The 16,750-nt window shown below is 38.7% G+C and overlaps 1 protein-coding gene across 1 annotated transcript in view; it reads right to left on the minus strand.

The window, feature by feature from the left end:
* Positions 1-1,354: 1,354 nt before the first annotated feature.
* Positions 1,355-16,750, minus strand: part of CDK14 (cyclin dependent kinase 14) — a 224,419-nt gene continuing 209,023 nt past the window's right edge. The window contains 1 exon segment of the mRNA XM_033165618.1: positions 1,355-5,767. The gene's annotated coding sequence lies outside the window, so the exon portion shown is untranslated.

Genomic DNA, 16,750 nt, shown 5'->3' on the forward strand with positions numbered 1-16,750 from the left:
TAGCCAGTTTTGAGCATCCTTCACCTGCTAATTTTTCTCACTCCACAAGGCCTTGAAAGTAGGGAATAAGGTAATCCACTGCTAAGCTGTTTCTCTTGATGTTAATATCTGTCACTGGGACTGGGAGAAAAAAGAGAAATTTCCTAAGCTTGATGTGTTAGGTCTGGCCATCAGTGGTTAAGAAGATAGTGTCCAGCACAAGTAGAGCTTTATTTTACCTAGCAGGAACAAAGTTTGGACAATGTGGAGAAAGGTCTTTTTCCTTTCAGTGTTTTGTGGCCCTGGCTACTGGCTGAGGAGAAAGCTTTTCATTCTGAAATATGCTGCTGTTACCACCATCTGTAGAGACAGGAATATTAGCACTGTGAATTAATCACAAATTCATCTCTCTCTAACTCTCTGGAAATAGAACAGAGCTTAGCAATTGTGTGCTCTACTTGTTCGGCAAGCACCACTGGAAGGAACAACCGTGGAACTGTTAGTGTGCTCTTAGCTATTGTGCTTGACACTCTCAGCATGATTCACTGCAGACAATATATACGACTATTCACAAGGGGAATGAACAGTAAATACTAGGCCCTGGATTTTTTTTTTAATAATAAAAAGTCTTGTCAGTTGTTTCCTGATTTGTATCCTTTATCCTCCTCGCTCTTGTGCAGTATAAGCTTCTCAAAGCTAATGCCCATAACACCACCCCCCACTGGTAGCAGCGGGCTGTTTTGCTGCTGTAGGGTTCACACTGCTATGATTTACAATGGTGGCCATTATTCTGAAAAGCTGTGCATTAACCTAGTGGCACAGGGTTGCTCAAACACCTTCCCTCTGGTTTTACTTTCCTCTGGGGAGCAGTAGCTATTACAGCAAAAGCTTTCTTGGTGGTAACAGCCAGGCTGAACTTGGCAAGAGGTATAGCTAAGAAGCAACTTGAAATATGAGCTATATCCACATAACCAAATTATATTTTGAAGAGTGTTAGTGGTCCCCCCTCCCAAATGGTGGTACTTTGATCCTATGTAGAAAGAAGGTTGCCTTAAGCACAGCCTCTGAATTTGTATTTTTGTCCTGTATCTTGAACGAAATATAACCACGGGGGAATGAACAAACAGGACATTTTCTAAAGTCAATCTTGTTAATTCAAGATCTCATTGCCACCATCAGTTTAAACCCAGAGGGAATGAACAAATAACAATATTGTGCTGCAATTTGTTCTCATAAAGTAAATTTATCAATAAAGCCAATGGAAGTAATTCAAACCCTTTAAACAAAAAGCTCTCCTTTCCCATTCTCATATGTTCTCCATACACTTTTAATTTTTTTGAATTGAATTGTACATAAAACTATGAAGAAGCATAGAAATCCTTTGATACTTTATTCAATATAATATTACATGAAAACAGTCAACACCTGACGAACCATTACATCTTTCATAATACAGACAAATCACACATTGAAAACAAACAATGTAACATTTACTTAACCATACTGCTTACTAAGCTGTCATTCTAAATTGTGTGGCTATATGTATGTATACATATTTAATATTAACATTGTTTGAGTACCAAACCCCTGTTAAAAAGAGCACTTTTGTGCCTTATATAAAGAGCCCCAGCAAGGGAAGATTTTGAATATAGCACTGCAGAAGGGCAGTTTTATGGGATTAGGGAATTTCTTAGTGCATCCTTTGTTTTTGCTTTTGAGAATATTGCAAGGCAACAACAAATATAATTACCTCCACACCTTTATGTCAAGAGAGAAGGTTTAGTTATGGCCAATAACAGAACATCTATTTATATGGCATCTATATTCAGTGCCAGTCTGTACAGTCTAAATGCCATTTATCCTATTAGGTTATAAAACCAATAATGTTTTGTATGGAGCACACAGTTTGTAGTCCATTGTGCACACACATAAAAGATCACACTTAGGGTCTGTTACCCTCACCACTGAGAGTGGTGAGGGTTTTTCCAAACCAGAATAAATAGGAAATGTCTATGTAAAGCTCTTCCAAATGTTGAAAGGAAGACTTGAACCCCAAAGTTTTCTAGCCATTGTGTATTAACATTTCCACTACTACTTAACCACTTTATTCTTAAGAAAACCCCAAGGGTACTATATAGTCAAGTAATGCCAATACTACTCCACTATTTAGGTGTTCTGCATGTTTGGTAGGGTTCCTCTGAGAAGAAAAATCAACATTGCAGTAAACTCTTATTGTTGACTGCAAGCTGAAGCTCTTCACAGCTTCAGAACTGTGTCTCCTCTCCTCATTGGTAAGCCCACTAAAACAAGAAGGGGTGCAATTCAGGAGTACTGTAAGTAAAAGGAAAGTTGTCGCATTTCTAATACCAATCACATAGGCCCAATCTACATGTTATCAAAACAGCATGGTTGTGGCTCTACCCACCTCCGGTCCTCTATTGCTAGTTCTCTGGCTATGCATTTGATGCACAGAATCATGCGGAATAGTTGGATCCTGTTGGTAGACTTTACATCTACCCATGTCATAAAGCTCATTCAACTGTTACTGGAAAAGTACGGGATTTAATTATGGGAAAGCAACAACCTCCATTTCAGCAACATATGAATCAGCCCACAATTGTTATATACATGGGGAAATGAGAATATGAATTGTTTCTTTTCAAGTAGCTGAAAGGAGGACTGGAACTGTATCAAGTTTTGGCTTTTGTTGCAATCTTGCAAAGCTCAGAGTGGCTTCATAACACAGGGGAAACAGTGCAAGGGACTTCGCAGTGCCCAGAGCGCAAGATTCCCATCTCCTGCTGCAGTCAAGGGCACAACGTTCAGATGCAGAGAAAGCTTGCGCAGCTGATGGTGGAGGTAGATGTAACATTTAAAAACCTGTGTTATGTAGTGTTCAAAGCTCTCCTGGATTGCCTTTACACCTCCAGAATACAGTTCTGGAAATTAGCGGTTGTGCCTGAGTGACCCTTAAGAGAATCATTAGAGGGATAAAATGGTGTAGAGGGAGTTATGAACAAAATTATCTAGCCTTGGGACTTGGCAGAAACATATAGGACATTGGAATATATTTTGGGGTTGGAGTATGCTCTAAAAAGGGGAGGGCATGGTTTTATAATTACTACTCTCTTTGTTGAGGACTTGCATGGGTTAACTATACTGCACTGGATTTTTCTCCTAGCCAGCCTGATGATGTGGATACAGCAGATCATACTGCATAATATCAGCCCATCACACAACCCTCTTACATTGCAGTGACAATTACCTCCCCACCCCAATACAACTATAAAGTTCAAGCTGGTTTAAAATTTAGTTGCTTGAAGTACAGTACATGGAATTCTGTTGGAATCTCAGCACCTGGGACAAAAAAGTAACTTCTTTAAGAAGCTAACTATAGGGACTTTGCCAAAACTATTGTTCTCATGCATGCTTTTGGAATGATTTGTATGAAGGGATACAAGTGGAAAATAACACTGGAATTGAAAAGGCAGATTATAACAGGAATATCTAGGAATGATGTAGTATTCTGACCACAAATCCTTCTTGGGGAGAGTGTGGATTTTCAGTTTTCACATAGTGTTTTTATGTATGTAATCCTCCATGGGAAATCAATCCAGAAACATGTAATAGAAGTGATATGCGTGGAGTGGGGCTGGCTCTCAGACTTCGATAGCTGATAACTAAATATTATAGGCCAGTATGTTCAGTTGCATTAATGGCTATTTTAAATAGAGGAAGCACTGAAAGCATACATACGCACATTCACAAAACCTAAGCAGAAGCTCTGAGCTCTTGATTAATTGAGGACAGTAAGGTGCTAGGCATTTAAACCGCAGATGAGAGCTCTTCAGTAGAATTCCTCTCTACATCAAACCATCAGATGCCTCAACAAGGAGTATAATTGCCTCCCTCACTCCTTAAGCTACCAAAGCAAGAGATTTACATCTAAAAATCTACCCTCATTTTCCTAATTGAACCTTTGTTACATTCTCAAAGATTCCTCACATTTTTGCAAGCACAGATAGTGGTTTGTTTTTTTAAAAAAGAAACCCTCATCTTGAAACATCCAACTAAATATGGCCTAACTTGGAAAAGATTACGTACAAAAGGTTGAATACGAAACTCAAAGCAAGTCATAGTTAAGGCATCTGTGTTACGTTCAAAGTGTTGTATTTTATTTTGTGATTATTTGTTTCCACAGATACAGAAACGAAGTTTGAGATATTTAGGGTTTGAGTTTTAGTAGTAGTATTTAGGTGGTATTTAGGAGGTGCATATTTTTCTTGTATAACTACTGGAATCAATATCACAGAATAATATTTACCACTGTTGCCTTTTGCTAAAAACAAGTCCTCTGCAAATATGCCAACTCCAAACAATATCAAGACATCAGTTTACAAAATGAAAGTACAGAATGGGTCCTATATCCATGTTTTCTCCTTTTTTTCTAACATAGCATTAGATGCTACAATCGACGTGTTACAAAAATAGATGTGTTTTTAGGCAGCTGATGTACTAGAAAGGCAAATAAGCTTTCTTTGTTGGAATAAATGGATGAGAAATCCCCACCATAAGCATGTCAAATTTATTTTTTTTGGATTGCCCACTCCCCATCTCCTAGAATACAAGTGTTATTAATCATGTTAGGGATGGTGAATGGTAGGCAGAAACCGCTACAGCCCTTAAGATTCCCATAGGCTCCATCATCCATCCTCCCTCAAAACAAGAATAGAAATCCCTTCAATTCCCAATTACTTTAATCTTTAGAAATTTGAACGATTATTGGGAAAAATCCCATTTGAAGATGCAGTAACAGAGGCATTTTCCAATCGTATCTGAACATCGTATAAAAATAACTGGAAAGATGCTTTGGTTTGGAAGAACAAATATTTGGAGTTCAGATGACTATTAAAAACTAGGCTTTATAATGGCTCATTCAGCAACTACAGATTCTATACCATAGTGCTTATCCTAATGTAAACTCATTTCCCCCACCCTTCATCTCCTTTATTTTCCTTTTTAGAATATATTATGAACTAAGCTACAGGAAAAAGTAAATGTGGAACCCCCAAACCCCCCTTTTCTAATTAGGTCTCAAATATTTGAAGTACTCAGTACTATATATATAGTGGAAGTCTGTTTTAAAATCTGCCAAATTATGCAATATAGGCAGAGTAACCAAACTCAGGGTGACTAAGATGCACTTATTGCCATGGTTAAAGAAAGGAACGTGATGTCTTCTGGCAGTAATAAATGGGCATAGTTGTAAGATACTGATTGTGTTACAACCAACTTGGCAAGCTCTGCTCTAGCTTAAAGTATCCTTCTGACAATTTGCAAAATATGTGGAACATTTCGATGAACACACACACTGTGGCATGCCATGACTGGCTTTTATCTACAGACATTACTGAAGAAGTGTGAACACCAAATGTGTTGTCTTAATAAGACATTGCTGGTGAAAGCATAAATATCTTCACAAGGGGTTTGTGCTGCTGTGGAAAAACCAGATAAACTCAACACAAAAGGCTGGAAAAAAAAGAACATGCCATGTATCAGTAAGCAAAAAAGCTTAATCTTCACAGAGGTCTCTGAAATCACAATGTATCAAAATACGTGCAAGGTTTTAAATAAACTGAGAGGGAAGGGGAACAAGGTCTTGCCAGCATTGTTTTTCTTGTGACTGAAATCCACCACTGAGAGAGAAAGGAAGCAGGGCCATGGTCTCTTCATAGTGTTGGCTCTCTTTTTAGGTTTTGGTTCTCCTCCAGTCTGGTGATCTTAGTTCCTATAAAACCCAATAGAAAGTACAATAAGGATTATGACCAAGAACATAACAGTACAAAGTAACTTGTTATAATGCTTAAGTATCAGCAAACCGATTTTGGCTTAAGGTACCGGTAATATAGGGTTCCCTTTTTTTCAAATATTAAGCTATTCTATAAAGGAAAGGCTTGAACTGTAGCCACTCTTAAATGTTTTCCTTGAAAGGTGTGTACTAAAATACATAGCTTGAGCAGATCTACAGCCACCCCTTCTTCCTAAGACAACTGAACTCAGGAGCAACTGGTTGTGCAACAGAAACTGGCTGTGTTGATCACCAATTGGATGACTCTTCTGAAATTACAAAGACACATTACAAAGACACATCCACCTCCCTGGCCCGTAAGTGAGCCTCCCTTAATCAGCTCTAGATTTGGAGCCAGGTATGTGGTTCCACATTAGAGTGAGATGTGGGGGAGGAGAACAGAGTTCTATGAACAGTCTTGAAACTCACTCTATAATCTTGGGCAGGCAATTTAGTCTTAAACCTAACCTACATAGGATGGCTTGTTAGAATAAAAGAGATAATATCATGTAACTCTAGGAATGGTTGGATAATGAAATAAGATAGAAGTTATAGAAGCTCTACTTCCAAGAATGAGGAATTTAAATAATAATTAAAAAAATTAATTAAGCTTGCACCTAATATGTAAAGAGGTATGCTGGGCCTTCAAAATTTGCTCTGAAGTGAAATTGCCCTGAATCCCAGACCCCAATGTGTCTGTGATGACTTAGTAATGGAGTTTAGATTGTACATGCTTTAGGCAAGCAGTGGGGAACTCAGGTATAGGGGTTGAATGGGTCCTTCAGACCTCTCTATCTGGCCACGCCATCTTTTCAGCTGCACCTCCCACTTGCCTTGCTTTGCATTCTAATAATTTTGCCCGGCTAGAACGTGTCCTAGGCTATGCTTCACACAGTTTTGCCTGAGACCACCCACCATTGGTGGCCCCTGGAAGTTTGCCCAGAAGGCAATGGAGTCCTTGGGTTGGAAAAGGTTCTCCATGAACTTATTTCCATGCACAGAAACTGCAGGGCACCTTATTAATGGGTTCTAGTGACTAACAGCTTCTGACAGAGATTCTGGGTGATGCCACTAAAAAGTCCCATTTTGTACTTATACAGTGCTATTTGGTCACTTAAGGCAAGTGTATGCAAGGAAAGCTGCATTTTCCTGGCTGGAGAATGACTGGAGACTTAAGTAGAAAGACCTCCTCTGCCCAACCTTATTTCCTGTGGGATTAGATCAGGGGTTGCCAATCTTTTTGGACCTGTGAGTAGATTTGGATTTTTGAGTGGGTGCTGTTGGTGCCACCTTCAGTAGAATTAATTTGTGCCTTATGAAGTACATAGAATTGAAATAGGAAGTGGGGAAGTGCTGTTTCTTAATCACTATGGGTAAACTTCATCCCTTCAAACAAGCATTTGCTGATGCTAGTGTGCAGAACTAGCAGAAAATAAAGTTGGAGACTGATTACCGTATTTACTCAAATCTAATGCTCACCTTTTTTGGCCAAATTACATTGTGAAAATTAAGGTGTACATTAGATTCGATGATGCATTAGATTTGAGTAAATACTGTACTTTATTCTTATGGTGTCATTTAAAAAATCCAACATTTTGCATTGCCAGAAGAGTGAGAAACCACTTGCCTGAGGGAGAGAATGAAGCAATACAAAGTCTAGGAGACAAGACAATGGTTTTTACTCAGTGCAAAAGTGTTATAGACCAATGTCCATTCTTACATTATAGACGTGTCCTTGGTATCACGGCAGTATTTTTAAAGCTATTTTAGAAAGTTAATTTTTATTTTTTCTTCAGATCAGGAAAAATCAAAGTTTCTCTAAGAATCTTTGCAGATGGTGATATGGCCTCCGGTCACATCTTTGCTTATAACAGCAACTGCTGCAAAATCCAGTATTTGCTACCTCTGATTTCCCAAGAGCAAAGGAAGGCCTGCTTTCAGAGATCCTCAAAAATCCCTTTGACGTAGAACAACATACTGCCACAAAAATGCACTTTTAATTTTGAAACGCAAAAGGTTGTGTGGGTAGGTTTGATTTCTTCACAGTATATTTACAGAAAAAATGAGCATGATTAGGATACAATTTAGAGGCTTAAGAATCAGTACAATCATGTTTTCATCTTATCCAGAAATCCTGTGACATATAGAACTGCTTCTTTCATAAATCAGAGAACCATTTCTGACTTGAGCAAAGAAGCCAAATAATAACTTTAAAATACTGTTGCTGCTAGTCTGAGGAGAACAGAAGTGAGGCAAAGCTTTGATTTAAAATATTAATTATAGTTCAAGGCATGGGGTAAGATATCACTATTTCCAGAATATTTGTCCCAATTAAAAAAAATACTTAGGGCATGCTAGCTTCTTTTTGCATACACACCATGACTTTTAAGGGCAGTCCATTTGGAGGCATTCTGAGAAAAAGGATGGGGCAGGGCTCCCACAGTGTCTTAGCATGCTGAACACACTCAAGGCTCAATGCACACAGCTGGCTTGATACCACTTTAGAATACTGGTTCCTCCAATCACATGGTTTTTGGGTTTTTTTAAAGCAAAGCGATAATGAAGAGGATGCCATGTTTCTCTGCATGTAATGTGCTGTTCCCAATTAAATTCCATTGATATTATTAGGAAATAGATACCACTCCCTTGAATGCATTGAACGCGCACTCTTTCCTTGCTTACATTTTTACTGAAATCATCTTTTGTGAATCAAGAATAACAAGATTTTATGTTATTGACAAAACCATGTATATGGCAAACAAATTCATGCTAGTATTCTGCTACCCATGTTAATGAACTGGATCACCAATACCCATAATGCAACTTAATTCTGACCCACATGCCCTATGAACCAGATTTCTTTCTTTCTTTCTTTTTTTAAATTCAATTTTCTTAAAACCAACTGTCAGCATCATGTGATGGAAGAGATGAAAAATGAAAATGAGCAATCCTGCTGTGCAGGTGAGTGACCTGTGGGAGACAGCTCTGCCTGCTAGGATTTTTACACGTACCATCAGACACAGACCAATTGATTAGATCATCTTATTCTCGCCACCAACCAGGCTCAAGAGACTAATTAGAGAGAGTACTGCCTGCGCAGGCACCCCATTGACACCTAATTTGCTCAGCCAAAGCCTTTGGGGAGAATGTATTATCTCTGCAGCTGCACTTCATGCATTTCTGATTTGAGGCAGAAGCAAGAAGCACTTCATCACGCTTCTGAGCAAACTGAAAGTAAGAAACTTTAAGTGCTAAATACAAGCAGACACAAATTAAACCTGGCCAGCCTGTCATAAATTCCCCTTCCCCCTCCTGCTTATGCATATGCAACATGAATTATACCTGCACCTAGATTATTCCTGTTTGTACATTTGTGTACATATATGCTTTGAATGCACTATAAACATATCATCTTGGTTTCTCACATTTTTCTTGTTTCTGGATTTAAAAGTAAATGCTATTGTGCTCAGTAAGACAAGGAGTGTTAGCTCAACTTTGCAATTTTTCCTCAGGCCAGGATCATTGCAGGCAGCTGCCTATTAGCCAAGTTTTTCTTTGTAGCTGTAGTAACGTTAACAGTGAGGTTGAATTAATGGATGTATTAGTGATGGTAATACCCATTCTAGCTTGATTTCTAGCTATAAGGAATCTGTTCCTGTGCTAAACCATGCATGCATTTTATTGAGCTCCATTGTTTATTAGGAATTAATAGAAAGCTACTATGGACACATTTCAATTGGAGTTTAATTTTAAGCAAACAGGTTCAGGTTTACGTTTTTCTATTCTTCCTATTCGTAAACTCTAAAATAGAGTAATATGCAAGGCTCAGTTTTGAATAAAAAAAATATACTGGGGCGAAAATTAATAAGACTGATAATGATAGAGGTCCAGTAGGTAATAATTGAAGGAAGTGAATTATAGCTTTTCTTTTTCTTACTTTGCATGGGCACGTTTGGGAAAAATTGTGATTTCTTGACTTTCCAATGAGTAGTTAGAAGTAGCACACTGCAGTAAGCTTATTTCCTGGGGAATCTCTCCCTCCCTCCCTTCCTCTCTCTGTTAGAGGGAGGAGCTGGGAGAACCATGGCAAAGAATATTCTCCCAGCAGCAGAGGGGAAAAAGAGGGGAGGCTTGTAAGGAAGAAGGACCAGCTATGTCAATTCCCAGATTGAGGTTGTATTAACTATTTAGCTATTTATTACGTTTATAGACAAATCTAGCTCTACACTGACTGACTGTGGCTCTGAGTTTCAGACAGATTTGTCCAGCCCCAGGAGACAGTAGTGATTGAACATGGAACCTACTTAATGCAGAACACATGCTCTATCACTGAGATATAATACTTTCCTAATGAAAGCCCATTATTTCCTAGGAAATAGCAGTGTAGCGTGAGTTGGGGCAAATGTTGTGTCCCCCCCCCCCGGTGGACTGGGAAGCTGGGATTGGGGCACGCACCAGGAGGCACACGTGAAGTCCGCATGGAGGGTGACTGGAACCTGCCTCCAACAGGCTCCTCACCCACTGCGTCCATCCACCTGCCTCCTAGACAAACGCGCTTGCTGCCATGCCTCAGCTGCCAGGGCTCCATGCCTGTCATTGGGGCGCCCGATTGTGCCCCCTCAAAAATGTGTGCCTGAGGCCATGGCCCCCTGCCCCCCACTACACCTCTGCTAGGAAAGCTGCTTAGGTAGATTTGCAAGTGGTCATCTAAAGGAACCTTATACTTCTAAGTAAATACCGGTATGTTTTAGACAGGAGTATATGTGAGCATGCTCTGAATCAAGGCACATTTCATTAACAGAGGAGAAATGAAATTCCTTCCTGGAAATTTTCATATGCAGCCTTATACAAATGGCAATTAAAGCGGCTTTGTAGGTTTTGTGTTCCACTAATATTTTTTTTAATGGTTGGGGCATTGCAGACCTTTTCCTAGAAAAAAAATGAGGAACTCTAGTTTTGAAATTACACGGGATATTTAGTTTGGAGAAATAGCTCAAAAGTTGCAGAGGTAATATATTTTAGAAGTACGGTAGGGGGAAAGTACTAAAATAAAAAGCATACAATTATTTCATTTTGACATGCTCTAGTTACTAAAAAGTGCCAAAAGATTGAGACATCAGCATGCATTTGGTAAGTAAACATCTACATGGACCTAGGTCTACTTTGCATAATCAATTATTTTTCACCTTAGTGCTGAATGTAATGCATTTCAGTGTATGCTTTACCTGTTGTTCTACTATTAAAATACCCGAGTGAATTACATGCATGGAAGCTTAAAGAAATAAAATCTATTAATCCTAGTTATTTACCCACGTCTGCACTTGCCTCAATAATAAAAATGGCAATTATCAACAGGGCACTAATACAGTATTTCTTCAATAGTATGTGGCATTTTTACAAATTTGGTCTATGCCTACATTTTCTTGATTACTTCTCCATGATTAGCACCTAGATTCTTCATGCTTCTCACAGAGGTTGCAGTTGGGGATCTGCATCCTAATTGCATTTGTAGGTCAATTTATCATACCTATTAATTTTTTTGTGCAACGTGAGTGAAAAGAGGAAAAAAAGTAACTGCTCAGTTGGGGAAGTGGGTACGAATGTCTTTTGCACCTGCCAGAAAAGAGTCTATAGCCACTGTACCATCCACATCACAACCCCATAGCTCTAGGCAGGAGGAAGATAGATCATTAAGCACAATTCAGATGGATCATTCTGAAAACCCATGTTTTCTCAAAAGTACAATAATATGAATGGCAAATATACGGCGATGAAAAAACTTGGGCAGTTCTTTAAAATACAGGTGCAGAAAGTCCCTTAAGAAAGTGTTCCTCTATCCACAGATTTGATCTACATGTTCAGAAAAAGCATATGAGACAGCCCTCCTGGCATTTTACACCTTCAGAATGCAGATGGGTGAACTGCAAGTTTGAATGCTTGCTCTCTCATACAAAGAGGCATCCCTAAACACAAACAGAACATCAAGAAGCAGGCTAGATCTGGAATGCTACATGGACAGGGAAGATTTTTAGCACTGCAAGCTAAAAAACTGAATTATTAACTGGTGCAGTCCCAGGTTGGCCACCATATGATAGCACTTACACTGGCACTGAAAAGTCCTTAAATTATATATACAACTATGCTTTTGCTGCAAATGATCAATGGAAACTAATACTGTATATAACTCTGGATATTAGCTATTAGAGTGACTGGGGGGGGACTTCATGGAATTGTTTATAGACAGGCTTTTTCAACTTTTAACGTGGCAAATGAATACAGTACAGGACTTAAGGATAAGTTGAAGGAAAATCTAAGAGAACCAGTGTAGCTGGGAATGTCATAATCAAGAGTTATTTTCAAACAAGGAAACCATAATTGTTGCTTATTATTATCAATATTTGTCCACAGACCAGGTAGTTTTTTTTTGCACTTTCCTGAAATATTTTTGGATTGAAAAGGTAATACCAAATAGGAGCCAAAAATAATCATTTTCTTCTATTCTCTATCCGAAAGAAATAATTCTTTTAAGACCAGAAATACATTTTCAATAAGACTGTAATACTGAGTTGGGAGATTTTTTTTTTTTTAAACTGAAAGGAATGCAATATGTTGGTTCCTACAGCACAAAATATTTCTTGGGGGGAAGGGGGAGATTATTTTTATGACACTTTTTATGTTCACTTGTTACTGTGTTGTTTTATAGGATAGCTCATTGCAATTAAAATAATTAAATCAAATTCCTTAAAGAAGTACTGGAGCCACTAACTATACATACACTATTAAACGGAATGAAAACCTCTCACGCTGAATTTTAGAGATATTATTCACTGTCAATGGAAATAAAACACATGCTTATACAATAGGCAGGGGTGGAACAAGGGCGGGGCGTTAGGCACGGGCCGCCCCGAGTGCCACCCTGGAGGGGGGGTGACACTCGACGCCTCCCCCCATGACGCCCAAGCCGAGCCCCGCCACCCGGTAAAAAGCACACACCGACGGCTTGCTGGCAAACCTGTTCGGTGTGTGCTTTCCTTTTTCTGGCTGGAGCGGAGGCGAGGGGCAGGCCAGGGAGGGCTGCCCCGCCCCGCCCCCCCGTAGCACACATGCGTCGTGCCACACGGTGCATACGTGCTATGGAGTGGTGGCGCAGCAAACCCAGTGAGCAAGCCGAGGCAGCCTCGCTCTGCAGCTTGCTCAGAAACCTGCTTGGCGCCGAGCAGGTTTGCAAGCTAGCTGCAGAGCGAGGCTGCCTCGGTTTGCTCACAGGCTTTGACGCAGCACCGCTCCATAGCGCGCATGCACGGCACCGCTGGAGCAGCGCCCCGCCCCCAGGGGTGCCCCCAGGTTTGCCACTCCAGGTGGCCAAGCGGCTCCATTCGCCACTGATAATAGGTATATAATACACTTCACAATAATCCACATACCACATAGAGCTAGAAAATCTTTGCCCACCTACGCAAATGCTAGAGAAAACTAAAGAGATCAGGAAATTCTTATTGCAATGCCTTTCAAGTGGAGGATGTGGCTTCCCAATCCTTAGTAAACCTCAGTTTCAGAGATGTACGCATAGCTCCTTGCTCCCATGCCACCAGCTTTAGACAGCAAACCACAATTGTTGTTTTGTGAGAGCTGCATTAAACTACTTGCTAAAGATAGCTATCGCTCTGTAAAACCCATACTCCTTTTCCCAGGAGCTGAGGGAAAACAAGAGCAACGTGACAGATCCTTGCTATGCAGCTTAATGCTGTTACAGTATCTTGTGATAAATCATATGCATGTTATTGGGGGAAACGTGAAGAAAGGATCCCAGAAACCTACTTTGATAGGAACTCTAAATAAATGATAATTGAAAAAATACTAGCTATGGGAAAAAGTTAGTGTGAGGACTTTGGGTAAGCTAATGAGGTAAATTGAGAACATGAAATTATATAAACATAGATGATGACACAGTTGGTATGGGTTAAGATAGCAGAAGCATAACCATTTCTGAACAGCTGAAAGTAAGAAATAGTAAACATGTTTAGGATGAAGAAGTGTCTTTAGTAACAACATACTGTAGCAAAAACAACATTTAGTCAAAACAAAATAGCATCAAGTATTGGAAAAACATGAGAGGGTCAGAAGTCTCCAATGAGACACACGGTTGGCTAACAAGATGAGAACCAGTTACAGATAGGTAGCCATGTTGGTTTGCCATAGTCAAAACAAAATAAAAAATAAAAAAATTCATTCCAGTAGCACCTTAGAGACCAACTAAGTTTGTTCTTGGTATGAGCTTTCGTGTGCATGCACACTTCTTCAGATACTTCTTCTATGTATCTGAAGAAGTGTGCATGCACACAAAAGCTCATAGCAAGAACAAACTTAGTTGGTCTCTAAGGTGCTACTGGAATGAATTTTTTTATTTTTTATTTTGTTTTGAAGATGAGAACCAGCCAAGGTCATGAAGAATTGACGTGTGAACTGCCTGGTATGAAAAGGATTGTGATTTGTTTTGAAACATACATTAAGTTTCAATTGTGAAATCCAAATGTATAATGTAAACCAGTAAGCCTAGAAAAGCAAGTATATGGAAGAATTAAGTGTAGAATATGCAAACATTTGTAGTTCATTATGTAAATTACTTTCTGTGGGCTTAAACGTTTTGAGAAATATGATCTCGTCAAAACATGTATCAGATGTAAAAGAATGTAGGAACTGAAGTGGATAAAGGAAGGACACTAGAATGCTAGTTAATCCCTTGAACAAGTCCTAAAGCCCTTATATGTAGAATATCTACAATATTGGGTTAAATGCATCAAGTGTAAACACCCAAAGACAAGAGACAGATTAAAAGGCTACATGGAAATCTGCTGGGGATGGAGTGGGGAGCAGAATGGAGCCATGCTGTTAGAATGACATCCAGCAGTTATATCTGTGACAGGCATGGGGATGTAGTTTATTCTGATATACAACAAACTGGACATTTCTGCAGTGTATTGTAATTATTTTTTTCTTTAAGTCTGCTTTGAAATTGTGTAACGGTTTAAGCTTAAAAATGACACCCTATATCAATACTAAGGGAAGCAGTTTTAGAAACAGTTTCTATATGTGTATTGTTAGGCTGCTAGCAATGAAAGAAGGCTCTAGTAGGCAGAGTATATGTTTGCAACAGGGGATATAACCCCAAGAGCCTTGTCAACAAGCCTCCTGTATAACTTGTACTACTATCTAACTTGAAATCATTACCCCATCTACTATTAAAATCGAACAAACATAGAAAATGCAGTCTCTTGACACTGTATTGGAAAGTGGGCACTGTGGCGTATTTAACAGTATCATCTTAAATGACTTGAATGTCTAACCAGGTATTGAAAAACATTAATGCTTCCATATTAAATAGTTCCAAATTTAATCTCCCTAGATGCCTTAACAGATGTATCCCGTGATCAATAAAGATGCTATGCAACATCACAAATTGTACATGCCATTGAGCCCGAGAAGTATGTGCCAAACTGCACATAGCATTCATTAGGTGACTCACTGTGCAGACACTGAAGTCCAGGCAAAATTATGCTCTAAAATGTAAAATGCACATGTGCCATAGTATTTTGACAGTAATTTTACCAGTAATTGCTACCTCTTACTTTAATGGGGAAGGTAAACCTTAATAACCTTTGAATTGCTGCTCAGAACTTCATCAAACCAAACTTTTAAACCAATAAAAGTGTACATTTCAGCACTTTTAAACTTGCTGTAAATCCAACAATTTTCACTGGATCAGTTTGAAATTTTGTGAACCTCATCAGGTCGATCATGTAATGTCAGGTCTCATGTTGATAGCTCATGAGATGCCATTATTATAAAGTATAGAATTTTGAAGCTTATAATGGTGGAAACGTTTTCTTTTCACTACTCGACTAGAGAGGCACTCATGTGCCAATTTAACAGAGTTTCCAGCTGGAGAGTGGTAGAAAATATATCATCTATTTGCCTTAAATAAGGACATGAACATTTAACACACTACACAGAGAGAGAGTTTCCCGCGCCCGATATTATTTTTTTGTAACACGTGAACAAAAAAATGAACAGCACTAAATTACAGTCTGTGAAACTGTCCAATAGAAAAAAGAGGCAACTATTTTGTAAGGTAAGAATTTGAATAGAATATGATTCTAGCCAGGAGACTTTCTTCTCCTGCAAAGAAACAAATGAATAAAAAAGTCTCCTACTGTATTTTTATTCATTCATTCATTCATTTTAGAAAAAGCAGTACCTCATGTTGTTGAGGTACTATTGAATATTTATTGAGATAAAAAACCTCAAGCAGTTAATATCTGAGCAGATGTAATGTGAGTGGGCAACAGAATAGTGACCTCTACACAAATGGGGAAGGGATATTATATTAATACCACAACAGCTGTGCAAAAAGGCAATAGTAGCTCAGCAGGAAAACATTAGCACATAACACTGGACTCTCAATAAGAGCAAGATGAACCTGACATTCAAGTCACCATATTTTAACACATAGCAAATGTTTTTAAAGCAGTTTTCTTTTTGGCTAAGGTTGTGTTTTAATTTTCCCCTCAGAAAAAAACAACTGGAAAAAGGTTGTATTATTTGGATTAAAATTTAAAAACTACACAGTTCAGTTGCTTTAGAAGTGTCTGAATCACCTCACCTACATATGCCAATAATGCCATAATCCTATATTTGCAGAGCCCAATTAAATTCATTTAATAAAATTAATAAATTTCAGATTGGTTAGGGCCTACATTTGGTGTGCAGTTTTAAGTTTTTCATTATTTAAAAGTTCTTCAGAGAAACGAGCTAGTAATAGTGTGTATATATTTTTTACAATCTACAATGTATCCTGCCGTTATATATTCAGTAGTATATTTATTTTTAAAAGTAGTATCCATAGTAGTGCTTGCATGTTTATCT

Source organism: Lacerta agilis, chromosome 12 (genome assembly GCF_009819535.1).
Source record: "Lacerta agilis isolate rLacAgi1 chromosome 12, rLacAgi1.pri, whole genome shotgun sequence".
NCBI lineage: Eukaryota > Metazoa > Chordata > Lepidosauria > Squamata > Lacertidae > Lacerta > Lacerta agilis.